Below are 20181 nucleotides of genomic sequence, written 5' to 3'. Positions count from 1 at the left end.
ATCTAACCCTCACCCATCTAACCCTCACCCATCTAACCCTCACCCATCTAACCCTCACCCATCTAACCTATCTAACCCATCTAACCCTCACCTATCTAACCCTAACCATCTAACCCATCTAACCCTAACCCTAACCATAACCCATCTAACCCATCTAACCCTAACCATCTAACCCTCACCCATCTAACCCTAACCATCTAACCCTAACCCATCTAACCCTAACCCATCTAACCCATCTAACCCATCTAACCCTAACCCATCTAACCCTAACCCATCTAACCCTCACCCATCTAACCCTAACCATCTAACCCTCACCCATCTAACCCTCACCCATCTAACCCTCACCATCTAACCCTAACCATCTAACCCTCACCCATCTAACCCATCTAACCCATCTAACCCTCACCCATCTAACCCATCTAACCCATCTAACCCTAACCCATCTAACCCATCTAACCCATCTAACCCTCACCCATCTAACCCATCTAACCCTAACCATCTAACCCTAACCCATCTAACCCCCACCCATCTAACCCTAACCATCTAACCCTCACCCATCTAACCCTCACCCATCTAACCCTAACCATCTAACCCATCTAACCCTAACCATCTAACCCTCACCCATCTAACCCTAACCATCTAACCCATCTAACCCTAACCCATCTAACCCATCTAACCCTAACACATCTAACCCTAACCATCTAACCCTAACCATCTAACCATTAACCCATCTAACCCTCACCCATCTAACCATCTAACCCTAACCCATCTAACCCTAACCCATCTAACCCTAACCCATCTAACCCATCTCACCCATCTAACCCTAACCCATCTAACCCATCTAACCCTAACCAATCTAACCCTCACCCATCTAACCCTCACCCATCTAACCCATCTAACCCTAACCATCTAACCCTCACCCATCTAACCCTAACCCATCTAACCCTCACCCTAACCCATCTAACCCTCACCCTAACCCATCTAACCCATCTAACCCTCACCATAACCCATCTAACCCATCTAACCATCACCCTAACCCATCTAACCCATCTAACCCTCACCCTAACCCATCTAACCCATCTAACCCTCACCCTAACCCATCTAACCCATCTAACCCTCACCCTAACCCATCTAACCCTCACCCTAACCCATCTAACCCATCTAACCCTAACCCATCTAACCCATCTAACCCTCACCCATCTAACCCTCACCCATCTAACCCTCACCCATCTAACCCATCTAACCCATCTAACCCATCTAACCCTAACCCATCTAACCCTAACCCATCTAACCCTCACCCATCTAACCCTAACCATCTAACCCTCACCCATCTAACCCTCACCCATCTAACCCTCACCATCTAACCCTAACCATCTAACCCTCACCAATCTAACCCTCACCCATCTAACCCTCAACCATCTAACCCATCTAACCCATCTAACCCTAACCCATCTAACCCTAACCCATCTAACCCATCTAACCCATCTAACCCTCACCCATCTAACCCATCTAACCCTCACCCATCTAACCCATCTAACCCTAACCCATCTAACCCTCACCCATCTAACCCTAACCATCTAACCCTCACCCATCTAACCAATCTAATCCCTCACCCATCTAACCCTAACCATCTAACCCATCTAACCCTCACCCATCTAACCCATCTAACCATCTAACCCATCTAACCCAAACCCATCTAACCCTCTAACCCATCTAACCCATCTAACCATCTAACCCTAACCCATCTAACCCTCACCCATCGAACCCTAACCATCTAACCCTCACCTATCTAACCCTAACCATCTAACCCTCACCCATCTAACCCTAACTATCTAACCCATCTAACCCTAACCCATCTAACCCATCTAACCCCCACCCATCTAACCCTAACCATCTAACCCTCACCCATCTAACCCTCACCCATCTAACCCTAACCATCTAACCCATCTAACCCTCACCCATCTAACCCTAACCATCTAACCCATCTAACCCTCACCCATCTAACCCTAACCATCTAACCCATCTAACCCTCACCCATCTAACACATCTAACCCTAACCCATCTAACCCTCACCCATCTAACCCTAACCATCTAACCCATCTAACGCTAACCATCTAACCCATCTAACCCTAACCCATCTAACCCATCTAAACCTAACCCATCTAACCCATCTAACCCTAACCCATCTAACCCTAACCCATCTAACCCTAACCCATCTAAACCTAACCCATCTAACCCATCTAACCCTAACCCATCTAACCCATCTAACCCTAACCCATCTAACCCTCACCCATCTAACCCATCTAACCCATCTAACCCTAACCCATCTAACCCTAACCCATCTAACCCATCTAACCCATCTAACCCTCACCCATCTAACCCATCTAACCCTAACCCATCTAACCCTAACCATCTAACCCTCACCCATCTAACCCTCACCCATCTAACCCTCACCCATCTAACCAATCTAACCCATCTAACCCTCACCCATCTAACCCTAACCATCTAACCCTAACCCATCTAACCCTCACCCATCTAACCCATCTAACCCATCTAACCCATCTAACCCAAACCCATCTAACCCTTACCCATCTAACCCTCACCATCTAACCCTCACCCATCTAACCTTAACCATCTAACCCTAACCCATCTAACCCTCACCCATCTAACCCTAACCATCTAACCCTCACCCATCTAACCCTAACCATCTAACCCTCACCCATCTAACCCTAACTATCTAACCCATCTAACCCTAACCATCTAACCCTAACCCATCTAACCCCCACCCATCTAACCCTAACCATCTAACCCTCACCCATCTAACCCTCACCCATCTAACCCTAACCATCTAACCCATCTAACCCTCACCCATCTAACCCTAACCATCTAACCCATCTAACCCTCACCCATCTAACACATCTAACCCTAACCCATCTAACCCTCACCCATCTAACCCTAACCATCTAACCCATCTAACGCTAACCATCTAACCCATCTAACCCTAACCCATCTAACCCATCTAAACCTAACCCATCTAACCCATCTAACCCTAACCCATCTAACCCTAACCCATCTAACCCTAACCCATCTAAACCTAACCCATCTAACCCATCTAACCCTAACCCATCTAACCCATCTAACCCTAACCCATCTAACCCTCACCCATCTAACCCATCTAACCCATCTAACCCTAACCCATCTAACCCTAACCCATCTAACCCATCTAACCCATCTAACCCTCACCCATCTAACCCATCTAACCCTAACCCATCTAACCCTAACCATCTAACCCTCACCCATCTAACCCTCACCCATCTAACCCTCACCCATCTAACCAATCTAACCCATCTAACCCTCACCCATCTAACCCTAACCATCTAACCCTAACCCATCTAACCCTCACCCATCTAACCCATCTAACCCATCTAACCCAAACCCATCTAACCCTTACCCATCTAACCCTAACCATCTAACCCTCACCCATCTAACCTTAACCATCTAACCCTAACCCATCTAACCCTCACCCATCTAACCCTAACCATCTAACCCTCACCCATCTAACCCTAACCATCTAACCCTCACCCATCTAACCCTAACTATCTAACCCATCTAACCCTAACCATCTAACCCTAACCCATCTAACCCCCACCCATCTAACCCTAACCATCTAACCCTCACCCATCTAACCCTCACCCATCTAACCCTAACCATCTAACCCATCTAACCCTCACCCATCTAACCCTAACCATCTAACCCATCTAACCCTCACCCATCTAACCCTAACCATCTAACCCATCTAACCCTCACCCATCTAACCCATCTAACCCTCACCCATCTAACACATCTAACCCTAACCCATCTAACCCTCACCCATCTAACCCTAACCATCTAACCCTAACCATCTAACCCTAACCATCTAACCCATCTAACCCTAACCATCTAACCCTCACCCATCTAACCCTCACTCATCTAACCCAAACCCATCTAACCCTAACCCATCTAACCCTAACCATCTAACCCTAACCCATCTAACTCATCTAACCCTAACCCATCTAACCCTCACCCATCTAACCCTAACCCATCTAACCCTAACCCATCTAACCCTAACCCATCTAACCCTAACCATCTAACCCTCACCCATCTAACCCTCACCCATCTAACCCTCACCCATCTATCCCTAACCATCTAACCCTAACCATCTAACCCTCACCCATCTAACCCTAACCATCTAACCCTCACCCATCTAACCCTCACCCATCTAACCCTAACCATCTAACCCATCTAACCCTAACCATCTAACCCATCTAACCCTCACCCATCTAACCCTAACCATCTAACCCATCTAACCCTCACCCATCTAACCCATCTAAGCCATCTAACCCTAACCCATCTAACCCTCACCCATCTAACCCTAACCATCTTACCCTAACCATCTAACCCTAACCATCTAACCCTAACCATCTAACCCATCTAACCCTAACCATCTAACCCATCTAACCCTAAACCATCTAACCCATCTAACCCTAACCCATCTAACCCTAACCATCTAACCCATCTAACCCTAACCCATCTAACCCTAACCCATCTAACCCTCACCCATCTAACCCATCTAACCCATCTAACCCTAACCATCTAACCCTAACCCATCTAACCCTAACCCTAACCCATCTAACCCTAACCCATCTAACCCTAACCATCTAACCCTAACCCATCTAACCCTAACCCATCTAACCCATCTAACCCTATCCCATCTAACCCTAACCCATCTAACCCATCTAACCCTAACCCATCTAACCCATCTAACCCTAACCCATCTAACCCATCTAACCCTAACCATCTAACCCTAACCCATCTAACCCTAACCATCTAACCCTAACCCATCTAACCCTAACCCTAACCCTAACCCATCTAACCCTAACCCATCTAACCCTAACCATCTAACCCTAACCCATCTAACCCTAACCCATCTAACCCATCTAACCCTATCCCATCTAACCCTAACCCATCTAACCCATCTAACCCTAACCCATCTAACCCATCTAACCCTAACCCATCTAACCCATCTAACCCTAACCATCTAACCCTAACCCATCTAACCCTAACCATCTAACCCTAACCCATCTAACCCTAACCATCTAACCCTAACCCATCTAACCCTAACCATCTAACCCTAACCCATCTAACCCTAACCATCTAACCCATCTAACCCATCTAACCCTAACCCATCTAACCCATCTAACCCTAACCCATCTAACCCTAACCATCTAACCCATCTAACCCTAACCCATCTAACCCTAACCATCTAACCCTAACCATCTAACCCTAACCATCTAACCCATCTAACCCTAACCCATCTAACCCTAACCCATCTAACCCTAACCATCTAACCCTAACCCATCTAACCCTAACCCATCTAACCCTAACCATCTAACCCTAACCCATCTAACCCTAACCATCTAACCCATCTAACCCTAACCCATCTAACCCTAACCCATCTAACCCTAACCATCTAACCCATCTAACCCTAACCCTAACCCTAACCCATCTAACCCTAACCATCTAACCCTAACCCATCTAACCCTAACCCATCTAACCCTAACCCATCTCACCCTCACCCATCTAACCCTAACCCATCTAACCCTAACCCATCTAACCCTAACCCATCTAACCCATCTAACCCTAACCCATCTAACACTAACCAATCTAACCCTCACCCATCTAACCCTAACCCATCTAACCCTAAACCATCTAACCCTAACCCATCTAACCCATCTAACCCTCACCCATCTAACCCATCTAACCCTAACCCATCTAACACTAACCCATCTAACCCATCTAACCCATCTAACACTCACCCATCTAACCTATCTAACCCATCTAACCCTCACCCATCTAACCCATCTAACCCTAACCCATCTAACCCTAACCATCTAACCCATCTAACCCTAACCCATCTAACCCTAACCATCTAACCGTAACCATCTAACCCTAACCATCTAACCCATCTAACCCTAACCCATCTAACCCTAACCCATCTAACCCTAACCATCTAACCCTAACCCATCTAACCCTAACCCATCTAACCCTAACCATCTAACCCTAACCCATCTAACCCTAACCATCTAACCCATCTAACCCTAACCCATCTAACCCATCTAACCCTAACCCATCTAACCCTAACCATCTAACCCATCTAACCCTAACCCTAACCCTAACCCATCTAACCCTAACCATCTAACCCTAACCCATCTAACCCTAACCCATCTAACCCTAACCCATCTCACCCTCACCCATCTAACCCTAACCCATCTAACCCTAACCCATCTAACCCTAACCCATCTAACCCATCTAACCCTAACCCATCTAACACTAACCAATCTAACCCTCACCCATCTAACCCTAACCCATCTAACCCTAAACCATCTAACCCTAACCCATCTAACCCATCTAACCCTCACCCATCTAACCCATCTAACCCTAACCCATCTAACCCTCACCCATCTAACCCTAACCATCTAACCCATCTAACCCTCACCCATCTAACCCATCTAACCCTCACCCATCTAACCCATCTAACCCTAACCATCTAACTCTAACCATCTAACCCTAACCATCTAACCCATCTAACCCTAACCATCTAACCCTCACCCATCTAACCCTCACTCATCTAACCCTAACCCATCTAACCCTAACCCATCTAACCCTAACCATCTAACCCTAACCCATCTAACCCATCTAACCCTAACACATCTAACCCTCACCCATCTAACCCTAACCCATCTAACCCTAACCCATCTAACCCTAACCCATCTAACCCTAACCATCTAACCCTCACCCATCTAACCCTCACCCATCTAACCCTAACCATCTAACCCTAACCATCTAACCCTCACCCATCTAACCCTAACCATCTAACCCTCACCCATCTAACCCTAACCATCTAACCCATCTAACCCTCACCCATCTAACCCTAACCATCTAACCCATCTAACCCTCACCCATCTAACCCATCTAAGCCATCTAACCCTAACCCATCTAACCCTAACCCATCTAACTCATCTAACCCTAACCCATCTAACCCTAACCATCTAACCCATCTAACCCTGACCATCTAACCCATCTAACCCTAACCCATCTAACCCATCTAAACCTAACCCATCTAACCCATCTATTCCTAACCATCTAACCCTAACCATCTAACCCTAACCCATCTAACCCTAACCCATCTAACCCATCTAACCCTAACCCATCTAACCCTAACCCATCTAACCCATCTAACCCTAACCCATCTAACCCATCTAACCCTAACCCATCTAACCCATCTAACCCTAACCATCTAACCCTAACCCATCTAACCCTAACCATCTAACCCTAACCCATCTAACCCTAACCATCTAACCCTAACCCATCTAACCCTAACCATCTAACCCATCTAACCCATCTAACCCTAACCCATCTAACCCATCTAACCCTAACCCATCTAACCCTAACCATCTAACCCATCTAACCCTAACCCATCTAACCCTAACCATCTAACCCTAACCATATAACCCTAACCATCTAACCCATCTAACCCTAACCCATCTAACCCTAACCCATCTAACCCTAACCATCTAACCCTAACCCATCTAACCCTAACCCATCTAACCCTAACCATCTAACCCTAACCCATCTAACCCTAAACATCTAACCCTAACCCATCTAACCCATCTAACCCTAATCCATCTAACCCTAACCATCTAACCCATCTAACCCTAACCCTAACCCTAACCCATCTAACCCTAACCATCTAACCCTAACCCATCTAACCCTAACCCATCTAACCCTAACCCATCTCACCCTCACCCATCTAACCCTAACCCATCTAACCCTAACCCATCTAACCCTAACCCATCTATCCCATCTAACCTTAACCCATCTAACACTAACCAATCTAACCCTCACCCATCTAACCCTAACCCATCTAACCCTAAACCATCTAACCCTAACCCATCTAACCCATCTAACCCTCACCCATCTAACCCATCTAACCCTAACCCATCTAACACTAACCCATCTAACCCATCTAACCCATCTAACACTCACCCATCTAACCTATCTAACCCATCTAACCCTCACCCATCTAACCCTAACCATCTAACCCATCTAACCCTCACCCATCTAACCCTCACCCATCTAACCCATCTAACCCTCACCCATCTAACCCATCTAACCCTCACCCATCTAACCCATCTAACCCTAACCATCTAACCCTAACCATCTAACCCTAACCATCTAACCCATCTAACCCTAACCATCTAACCCTCACCCATCTAACCCTCACTCATCTAACCCTAACCCATCTAACCCTAACCCATCTAACCCTAACCATCTAACCCTAACCCATCTAACCCATCTAACCCTAACACATCTAACCCTCACCCATCTAACCCTAACCCATCTAACCCTAACCCATCTAACCCTAACCATCTAACCCTCACCCATCTAACCCTCACCCATCTAACCCTAACCATCTAACCCTAACCATCTAACCCTCACCCATCTAACCCTAACCATCTAACCCTCACCCATCTAACCCTCACCCATCTAACCCTAACCATCTAACCCATCTAACCCTAACCATCTAACCCATCTAACCCTCATCCATCTAACCCTAACCATCTAACCCATCTAACCCTCACCCATCTAACCCATCTAAGCCATCTAACCCTAACCCATCTAACCCTAACCCATCTAACCCATCTAACCCTAACCCATCTAACCCTAACCCATCTAACCCATCTAACCCTAACCATCTAACCCATCTAACCCTAACCCATCTAACCCATCTAAACCTAACCCATCTAACCAATCTAACCCTAACCCATCTAACCCTAACCCATCTAACCCTAACCCATCTAAACCTAACCCATCTAACCCATCTAACCCTAACCCATCTAACCCATCTAACCCTAACCCATCTAACCCTCACCCATCTAACCCATCTAACCCATCTAACCCTAACCATCTAACCCTAACCATCTAACCCTAACCCTAACCCTAACCCATCTAACCCTAACCCATCTAACCCTAACCCTAACCCATCTAACCCTAACCCATCTAACCCATCTAACCCTAACCCATCTAACCCATCTAACCCTGACCCATCTAACCCATCTAACCCTAACCATCTAACCCTAACCCATCTAACCCTAACCATCTAACCCTAACCCATCTAACCCTAACCATCTAACCCTAACCCATCTAACCCTAACCATCTAACCCTAACCCATCTAACCCTAACCATCTAACCCATCTAACCCATCTAACCCTAACCCATCTAACCCATCTAACCCTAACCCATCTAACCCTAACCATCTAACCCATCTAACCCTAACCCATCTAACCCTAACCATCTAACCCTAACCATCTAACCCTAACCATCTAACCCATCTAACCCTAACCCATCTAACCCTAACCCATCTAACCCTAACCCATCTAACCCTAACCATCTAACCCTAACCCATCTAACCCTAACCCATCTAACCCTAACCATCTAACCCTAACCCATCTAACCCTAAACATCTAACCCATCTAACCCTAACCCATCTAACCCATCTAACCCTAACCCATCTAACCCTAACCCTAACCATCTAACCCATCTAACCCTAACCCTAACCCTAACCCATCTAACCCTAACCATCTAACCCTAACCCATCTAACCCTAACCCATCTAACCCTAACCCATCTCACCCTCACCCATCTAACCCTAACCCATCTAACCCTAACCCATCTAACCCTAACCCATCTAACCCTAACCCATTTAACCCATCTAACCCTAACCCATCTAACACTAACCAATCTAACCCTCACCCATCTAACCCTAACCCATCTAACCCTAAACCATCTAACCCTAACCCATCTAACCCATCTAACCCTCACCCATCTAACCCATCTAACCCTAACCCATCTAACACTAACCCATCTAACCCATCTAACCCATCTAACACTCACCCATCTAACCTATCTAACCCATCTAACCCTCACCCATCTAACCCTAACCATCTAACCCATCTAACCCTCACCCATCTAACCCTCACCCATCTAACCCATCTAACCCTCACCCATCTAACCCATCTAACCCTCACCCATCTAAACCTCACCCATCTAACCCATCTAACCCTCACTCATCTAACCCTCACCCATCTAACCCATCTAACCCTCACCCATCTAACCCTCACCCATCTAACCCATCTAACCCATCTAACCCTCACCCATCTAACCCATCTAACCCATCTAACCCATCTAACCCTCACCCATCTAACCCATCTAACCCATCTAACACTAACCCATCTAACCCTCACCCATCTAACCCATCTAACCCTAACCCATCTAACCCTAACCATCTAACCCTAACCATCTAACCATTAACCCATCTAACCCTCACCCATCTAACCATCTAACCCTAACCCATCTAACCCTAACCCATCTAACCCTCACCCATCTAACCCTCACCCATCTAACCCATCTAACCCATCTAACCCATCTAACCCTAACCCATCTAACTCATCTAACCCTAACCCATCTAACCCTAACCCATCTAACCCTCACCCATCTAACCCTCACCCATCTAACCCTCACCCATCTATCCCTAACCATCTAACCCTAACCATCTAACCCTCACCCATCTAACCCTAACCATCTAACCCTCACCCATCTAACCCTCACCCATCTAACCCTAACCATCTAACCCATCTAACCCTAACCATCTAACCCATCTAACCCTCACCCATCTAACCCTCACCCATCTAACCCATCTAACCCTCACCCATCTAACCCATCTAACCCTAACCCATCTAACACTAACCCATCTAACCCATCTAACACTAACCCATCTAACCCTCACCCATCTAACCTATCTAACCCATCTAACCCTCACCTATCTAACCCTAACCATCTAACCCATCTAACCCTAACCCTAACCCTAACCCATCTAACCCTAACCATCTAACCCTCACCCATCTAACCCTAACCATCTAACCCTAACCCATCTAACCCTAAACCATCTAACCCTAACCATCTAACCCTAACCCATATATCCCATCTAACCCTAACCATCTAACCCTAACCCATCTAACCCTAACCATCTAACCCTAACCCATCTAACCCTAACCCATCTAACCCTAACCCATCTAACCCTAACCCATCTAACCCTAACCATCTAACCCTAACCCATCTAACCCTAACCCATCTAACCCTAACCCATCTAACCCTCACCCATCTAACCCTAACCCATCTAACCCTAACCCATCTAACCCTAACCCATCTAACCCATCCAACCCTAACCCATCTAACCCTAACCCATCTAACCCTAACCATCTAACCCTAACCCATCTAACCCTAACCCATCTAACCCTAACCCATCTAACCCTAACCATCTAACCCATCTAACCCTAACCCATCTTACCCTAACCCATCTCACCCTCACCCATCTAACCCTAACCCATCTAACCCTAACCCATCTAACCCTAACCCATCTAACCCATCTAACCCTAACCCATCTAACACTAACCCATCTAACCCTAACCATCTAAACCTAACCCATCTAACCTTAACCATCTAACCCTAACCCATCTAACCCTAACCATCTAACCCATCTAACCCTAACCATCTAACCCATCTAACCCTAACCATCTAACCCATCTAATCTTAACCCATCTAACCCTAACCATCTAACCCTAACCATCTAACCATTAACCCATCTAACCCTCACCCATCTAACCATCTAACCCTAACCCATCTAACCCTAACCCATCTAACCCATCTAACCCATCTAACCCTAACCCATCTAACCCATCTAACCCTAACCAATCTAACCCTCACCCAGCTAACCCTCACCCATCTAACCCATCTAACCCTAACCATCTAACCCTCACCCATCTAACCCTAACCCATCTAACCCTCACCCTAACCCTCACCATAACCCATCTAACCCATCTAACCCTCACCCTAACCCATCTAACCCATCTAACCCTCACCCTAACCCATCTAACCCATCTAACCCTCACCCTAACCCATCTAACCCATCTAACCCTCACCCTAACCCATCTAACCCATCTAACCCTAACCCATCTAACCCATCTAACCCTAACCCATCTAACCCTCACCCATCTAACCCTCACCTATCTAACCCTCACCCATCTAACCCTCACCCATCTAACCCATCTAACCCTAACCCATCTAACCCTAACCCATCTAACCCATCTAACCCTCACCCATCTAACCCATCTAACCCATCTAACCCATCTAACCCTCACCCATCTAACCCTAACCATCTAACCCATCTAACCCTAACCATCTAACCCATCTAACCCTCACCCATCTAACCCTAACCATCTAACCCATCTAACCCTCACCCATCTAACCCATCTAAGCCATTTAACCCTAACCCATCTAACCCTCACCCATCTAACCCTAACCATCTTACCCTAACCATCTAACCCTAACCATCTAACCCTAACCATCTAACCCATCTAACCCTAACCATCTAACCCATCTAACCCTAACCCATCTAACCCTAACCCATCTAACCCATCTAAACCTAACCCATCTAACCCATCTAACCCTAACCCATCTAACCCTAACCCATCTAACCCTAACCCATCTAAACCTAACCCATCTAACCCATCTAACCCTAACCCATCTAACCCTAACCCATCTAAACCTAACCCATCTAACCCATCTAACCCTAACCCATCTAACCCTAACCATCTAACCCTAACCCATCTAACCCTAACCCTAACCCTAACCCATCTAACCCTAACCCATCTAACCCTAACCCATCTAACCCTAACCATCTAACCCTAACCATCTAACCCTAACCCATCTAACCCTAACTCATCTAACCCATCTAACCCTAACCCATCTAACCCTAACCCATCTAACTCATCTAACCCTAACCCATCTAACCCATCTAACCCTAACCCATCTAACCCATCTAACCCTAACCATCTAACCCTAACCCATCTAACCCTAACCATCTAACCCTAACCCATCTAACCCTAACCATCTAACCCTAACCCATCTAACCCTAACCATCTAACCCTAACCCATCTAACCCTAACCATCTAACTCATCTAACCCATCTAACCCTAACCCATCTAACCCATCTAACCCTAACCCATCTAACCCTAACCATCTAACCCATCTAACCCTAACCCATCTAACCCTAACCATCTAACCCTAACCATCTAACCCATCTAACCCTAACCCATCTAACCCTAACCCATCTAACCCATCTAAACCTAACCCATCTAACCCATCTAACCCTAACCCATCTAACCCTAACCCATCTAACCCTAACCCATCTAAACCTAACCCATCTAACCCATCTAACCCTAACCATCTAACCCTAACCCATCTAACCCTAACCCTAACCCTAACCCATCTAACCCTAACCCATCTAACCCTAACCCATCTAACCCTAACCATCTAACCCTAACCATCTAACCCTAACCCATCTAACCCTAACTCATCTAACCCATCTAACCCTAACCCATCTAACCCTAACCCATCTAACCCATCTAACCCTAACCCATCTAACCCATCTAACCCTAACCCATCTAACCCATCTAACCCTAACCATCTAACCCTAACCCATCTAACCCTAACCATCTAACCCTAACCCATCTAACCCTAACCATCTAACCCTAACCCATCTAACCCTAACCATCTAACCCTAACCCATCTAACCCTAACCATCTAACCCATCTAACCCATCTAACCCTAACCCATCTAACCCTAACCCATCTAACCCTAACCATCTAACCCATCTAACCCTAACCCATCTAACCCTAACCATCTAACCCTAACCATCTAACCCATCTAACCCTAACCCATCTAACCCTAACCCATCTAACCCTAACCATCTAACCCTAACCCATCTAACCCTAACCCATCTAACCCTAACCATCTAACCCTAACCCATCTAACCCTAACCATCTAACCCTAACCATCTAACCCTAACCCATCTAACCCTAACCATCTAACCCATCTAACCCATCTAACCCTAACCCATCTAACCCTAACCCATCTAACCCTAACCATCTAACCCTAACCCATCTAACCCTAACCCATCTAACCCTAACCATCTAACCCTAACCCATCTAACCCTAACCATCTAACCCTAACCCATCTAACCCTAACCATCTAACCCTAACCATCTAACCCATCTAACCCTAACCATCTAACCCTCTGCCTGTCTCTGACCCTGAGCCTGCCGTCCTGTACCTTGGTCTCTACTCTGGATTACAGACCTCTGCCTGTCTCTGACCCTGAGCCTGCCGTCCTGTACCTTGGTCTCTACTCTGGATTACAGACCTCTGCCTGTCTCTGACCCTGAGCCTGCCGTCCTGTACCTTGGTCTCTGGATTACAGACCTCTGCCTGTCTCTGACCCTGAGCCTGCCGTCCTGTACCTTGGTCTCTGGATTACAGACCTCTGCCTGTCTCTGACCCTGAGCCTGCCGTCCTGTACCTTGGTCTCTGGATTACAGACCTCTGCCTGTCTCTGACCCTGAGCCAGCCTGCCGTCCTGTACCTTGGTCTCTACTCTGGATTACAGACCTCTGCCTTTCTCTGACCCTGAGCCTGCCGTCCTGTACCTTGGTCTCTACTCTGGATTACAGACCTCTGCCTGTCTCTGACCCTGAGCCTGTCATCCTGTACCTTGGCCTCTGGATTTACAGACCTGTGCCTGTCTCTGACCCTGAGCCAGCCTGCCGTCCCGTACCTTGGTCTCTGGATTACAGACCTCTGCCTGTCTCTGACCCTGAGCCTGCCGTCCTGTACCTTGGTCTCTGGATTACAGACCTCTGCCTGTCTCTGACCCTGAGCCTGCCGTCCTGTACCTTGGTCTCTGGATTACAGACCTCTGCCTGTCTCTGACCCTGAGCCAGCCTGCAGTCCTGTACCTTGGTCTCTACTCTGGATTACAGACCTCTGCCTGTCTCTAACCCTGAGCCTGCCGTCCTGTACCTTGGTCTCTACTCTGGATTACAGACCTCTGGCTGTCTCTGACCCTGAGCCTGCCGTCCTGTACCTTGGTCTCTACTCTGGATTACAGACCTCTGCCTGTCTCTGACCCTGAGCCAGCCTGCCGTCCTGTACCTTGGTCTCTGGATTACAGACCTCTGCCTGTCTCTGACCCTGAGCCAGCCTGCCGTCCTGTACCTTGGTCTCTGGATTACACACCTCTGCCTGTCTCTGACCCTGAGCCTGCCGTTCTGTACCTTGGTCTCTACTCTGGATTACAGACCTCTGCCTGTCTCTGACCCTGAGCCAGCCTGCCGTCCTGTACCTTGGTCTCTGGATTACAGACCTCTGCCTGTCTCTGACCCTGAGCCTGCCGTTCTGTACCTTGGTCTCTACTCTGGATTACAGACCTCTGCCTGTCTCTGACCCTGAGCCTGCCGTCCTGTACCTTGGTCTCTGGATTACAGACCTCTGCCTGTCTCTGACCCTGAGCCAGCCTGCCGTCCTGTACCTTGGTCTCTACTCTGCCTGTCCTGACAGTCTGCACTTGGGTCTTACCTTGATTCCTGATTTTGTTTTAAGTCTTTGTAACCTATATAGAGTCAAAGTCCTGAGTGTGGAAACAAACAGAGCCTGTCAACAAGAAAGTTCATAGTCAACGAAGCAGGAGTCATGAGGCAAATAGCAAAATGCACAAGGAAAAAAATATAATGACTTGGGGCCATTGTCAGTTCAGAGTCACTCAACAGTGTCTGTGTGCTGGAGGAGAGCGATAGCACTGTCAACTGTGGGGAACTTATATAGACAGGCGGGTGCCTTTCCAAATCAGTTGAATTTACCACAGGTAATCAACTTGTAGAAACATCTCACGGATGAGTCAGGGTCTGAATACTTATGTAAATAAGGTATTTTGGTTTTTATTTTTAATAAAAATGTCTAAAAACCTGTTTTCACTTCTTCATCATGGGGTATTGTGTGTAGATTGATGATATTTGTATTTATTTAAGCAAACTAATGGCATGTCATTTTCACATAATCAATCTATGTACACAAATCAAAGAGATGATTACCAGTAGATCATACTGGTTTTATGAATCTCTTTTTACAAATTTACAAAACTTTAAATAACTTTATGAATCTCTTGATAACGTGTCAACAGTAACAGAGCTCAGAGCCCGCGCAGATTCACAATCTGCAAGTGTATTTTTGAGTGTGTGTGTGCGTGCGTGCGTGCGTGTGTGCGTGCGTGCGTGTGTGTGTGTGTGTGTGTGTGTGTGTGTGTGTGTGTGTGTGTGTGTGTGTGTGTGTGTGTGTGTGTGTGTGTGTGTGTGTGTGTGTGTGTGTGTGTGTGTGTGTGTGTGTGTGTGTGTGTGTGTGTGTGTGTGTGTGTGTGTGTGTGTGTGTAGGTGCTCCATGAGGATGATAAAAGCTCTATTGTTCAGTGAAGCCTGGAGGAATATGATATCTGGGTTAAACTGGAAGAGAAGAGAAGAGAAGAGAAGAGAAGAGAAGAGAAGAGAAGAGAAGAGAAGAGGAAAGGAGAGGAGAGGAGAGGAGAGGAGAGAGGATGAGAGAGGAGAGGAGAGGAGAGGAGAGGAGAGGAGAGGAGAGGAGAGGAGAGGAGAGGAGAGGAGAGGAGAGGAGAGGAGAGGAGAGGAGAGGAGAGGAGAGGAGAGGAGAGGAGAGGAGAGAGAGTACTGTACTCCGTCCAGCTAGTAATGTACTCCACTCAGCTAGTACTGTACTCTACTCAGCTAGTACTGTACTCCACTCAGCTAGTACTGTACTCCACTCAGCTAGTACTGTACTCCGTCCAGCTAGTAATGTACTCCACTCAGCTAGTACTGTACTCCACTCAGCTAGTACTGTACTCCACTCAGCTAGTACTGTACTCCACTCAGCTAGTACTGTACTCCACTCAGCTAGTACTGTACTCCACTCAGCTAATACTGTACTCCACTCAGCAAGTACTGTACTCCGTCCAGCTAGTAATGTACTCCACTCAGCTAGTACTGTACTCCACTCAGCTAGTACTGTACTCCACTCAGCTAGTACTGTACTCCACTCAGCTAGTACTGTACTCCACTCAGCTAGTACTGTACTCCGTCCAGCTAGTAATGTACTCCACTCAGCTAGTACTGTACTCCACTCAGCTAGTACTGTACTCCACTCAGCTAGTACTGTACTCCACTCAGCTAGTACTGTACTCCACTCAGCTAGTACTGTGTTGGAGTGGGGACACAACACATCCCTGAGGAGAGACTGTGTTGGTGGTGGAGTGGAGACACAACACATCCCTGAGGAGAGACTGTGTTGGTGGTGGAGTGGAGACACAACACATCCCTGAGGAGAGCCTGTGTTGGTGGTGGAGTGGAGACACAACACATCCCTGAGGAGAGACTGTGTTGGTGGTGGAGTGGAGACACAACACATCCCTGAGGAGAGACTGTGTTGGTGGTGGAGTGGGGACACAACACATCCCTGTGTTGGTGGTGGAGTGGAGACACAACACATCCCTGAGGAGAGACTGTGTTGGTGGTGGAGTGGAGACACAACACATCCCTGAGGAGAGACTGTGTTGGTGGTGGAGTGGAGACACAACACATCCCTGAGGAGAGACTGTGTTGGTGGTGGAGTGGAGACACAACACATCCCTGAGGAGAGACTGTGGTGGTGGTGGAGTGGAGACACAACACATCCCTGAGGAGAGACTGTGTTGGTGGTGGAGTGGAGACACAACACATCCCTGAGGAGAGACTGTGTTGGTGGTGGAGTGGAGACACAACACATCCCTGAGGAGAGACTGTGTTGGTGTTGCGTATGTCCGACACGTGGGGACCTATTTTGACCCACTTTGACCGTTGGCTCAGAAAGTCCAACTGCCACAAAACCAGCCCCCCATCTAAGGAGAAGTCCGGAATGAGTCTCTGAGACAGAATGTAAGGCTACTTTACTATACTGACTGTATGTACTATATGCTTGCTGTACTATACTGTACTATACTGGCGTTATATACTATATACTTACTGTACTATACAATACTGTACTGTACTGGCTGTATGTACTATATACTTACTGTGCTGTACAATACTGTACTATACTGACTGTATGTACTATATACAGGATAAATAAAGGTGAAATATATATATTGTTTTTTAAATAAATACTTACTGTACTCTACTGTACTATACTGACTGTATGTACTGTATACTTCCTGTACTGTACTATACTGTCTGTATGTACTATATACTTCCTGTACTGTACTATACTATACTGACTGTATGTACTATATACTTACTGTACTATACTATACTATACTGACTGTATGTACTATATACTTCCTTTACTGTACTATACTATACTGACTGTATGTACTATATACTTCCTTTACTATACTATACTGACTGTATGTACTATATACTTACTGTACTATACTATACTGACTGTATGTACTATATACTTCCTGTGCTGTACTATACTGACTGTATGTACTATATACTTCCTTTACTATACTATACTGACTGTATGTACTATATACTTACTGTACTATACTATACTGACTGTATGTACTATATACTTCCTGTGCTGTACTATACTGACTGTATGTACTATATACTTCCTTTACTATACTATACTGACTGTATGTACTATATACTTCCTGTACTGTACTATACTGACTGTATGTACTATATACTTCCTTTACTATACTATACTGACTGTATGTACTATATACTTCCTGTACTATACTATACTGACTGTATGTACGATATACTTCCTGTACTATACTATACTATACTGACTGTATGTACTATATACTTCCTGTGCTGTACTATACTGACTGTATGTACTATATACTTCCTTTACTATACTATACTGACTGTATGTACGATATACTTCCTGTACTGTACTATACTATACAGACTGTGGGTACTATATACTTCCCGTACTATACTATACTATACTGATTGTATGTACTATATACTTCCTTTACTGTACTATACTATACTGACTGTATGTACTATATACTTCCTTTACTATACTATACTGACTGTATGTACTATATACTTACTGTACTATATACTGACTGTATGTATTATATACTTCCTGTACTGTACTATACTGACTGTATGTACTATATACTTCATGTACTGTACTATATACTGACTGTATGTACTATATACTTCCCGTACTATATTGTACTATACTGACTGTATGTACTATATACTTACTGTACTATATACTGACTGTATGTATTATATACTTCCTGTACTGTACTATACTGACTGTATGTACTATATACTTCATGTACTGTACTATATACTGACTGTATGTACTATATACTGTTTCTCTCCCCCAGTTCTCTCTCTCTCTACGGCAGATTGACATTCACTCTATCTTTCTGTTTCCCTGTAGTCTCTGTTTCTCTCCCCCAGTTCTCTCTCTCTCTACGGCAGATTGTCATTCACTCTATCTTTCTGTTTCCCTGTAGTCTCTGTTTCTCTCCCCAGTTCTCTCTCTCTACGGCAGATTGTCATTCACTCTATCTTTCTGTTTCCCTGTAGTCTCTGTTTCTCTCCCCCAGTTCTCTCTCTCTACGGCAGATTGACATTCACTCTATCTTTCTGTTTCCCTGTAGTCTCTGTTTCTCTCCCCCAGTTCTCTCTCTCTATCTTTCTGTTTCCCTGTAGTCTCTGTTTCTCTCCCCCAGTTCTCTCTCTCTATCTTTCTGTTTCCCTGTAGTCTCTGTTTCTCTCCCCCAGTTCTCTCTCTCTATCTTTCTGTTTCCCTGTAGTCTCTGTTTCTCTCCCCCAGTTCTCTCTCTCTATCTTTCTGTTTCCCTGTAGTCTCTGTTTCTCTCCCCCAGTTCTCTCTCTCTATCTTTCTGTTTCCCTGTAGTCTCTGTTTCTCTCCCCCAGTTCTCTCCTCTCCATCGTTTTGGTTTAAACTGAGACACATCACTATTAGATAATTAAACTATTTAAATCTTTACATCTTCACCCAGCTGTTGCTTAGCAGTTGAAAACACAAATGAATGAATGTTATTTACCTGATAAAGACGACGAACTGACAGTAGAGAGGCTGACACCCAGGCATCTAATGCTGCTCTGAGAGAGAGAGAGAGAGGTTTACTCCATTCTAAACAAACTGATGTTTATCTGAGGACATATCA

General features: G+C 45.9%; 1 protein-coding gene across 1 annotated transcript in view; it reads right to left on the bottom strand.

Annotated features, from left to right (window-relative positions):
• The window catches only part of LOC124018517 (caspase recruitment domain-containing protein 11-like), a 77587-nt gene that overhangs the window by 57386 nt on the left and 20 nt on the right, over nt 1–20181 (bottom strand). Inside the window, exon 1 of the mRNA XM_046333848.1 lies at nt 20059–20181. This exon is cut by the window's right edge and continues 20 nt beyond it. The gene's annotated coding sequence lies outside the window, so the exon portion shown is untranslated. The remainder of the gene's footprint in view (nt 1–20058) is intronic.

The sequence above is a fragment of the Oncorhynchus gorbuscha genome, unplaced genomic scaffold, assembly GCF_021184085.1.
Source record: "Oncorhynchus gorbuscha isolate QuinsamMale2020 ecotype Even-year unplaced genomic scaffold, OgorEven_v1.0 Un_scaffold_537, whole genome shotgun sequence".
NCBI classification, from domain to species: Eukaryota; Metazoa; Chordata; class Actinopteri; order Salmoniformes; family Salmonidae; genus Oncorhynchus; species Oncorhynchus gorbuscha.
The sequence above is the reverse complement of the archived record's forward strand: the minus strand, read 5'-3'. Positions and strand labels throughout refer to the sequence as shown.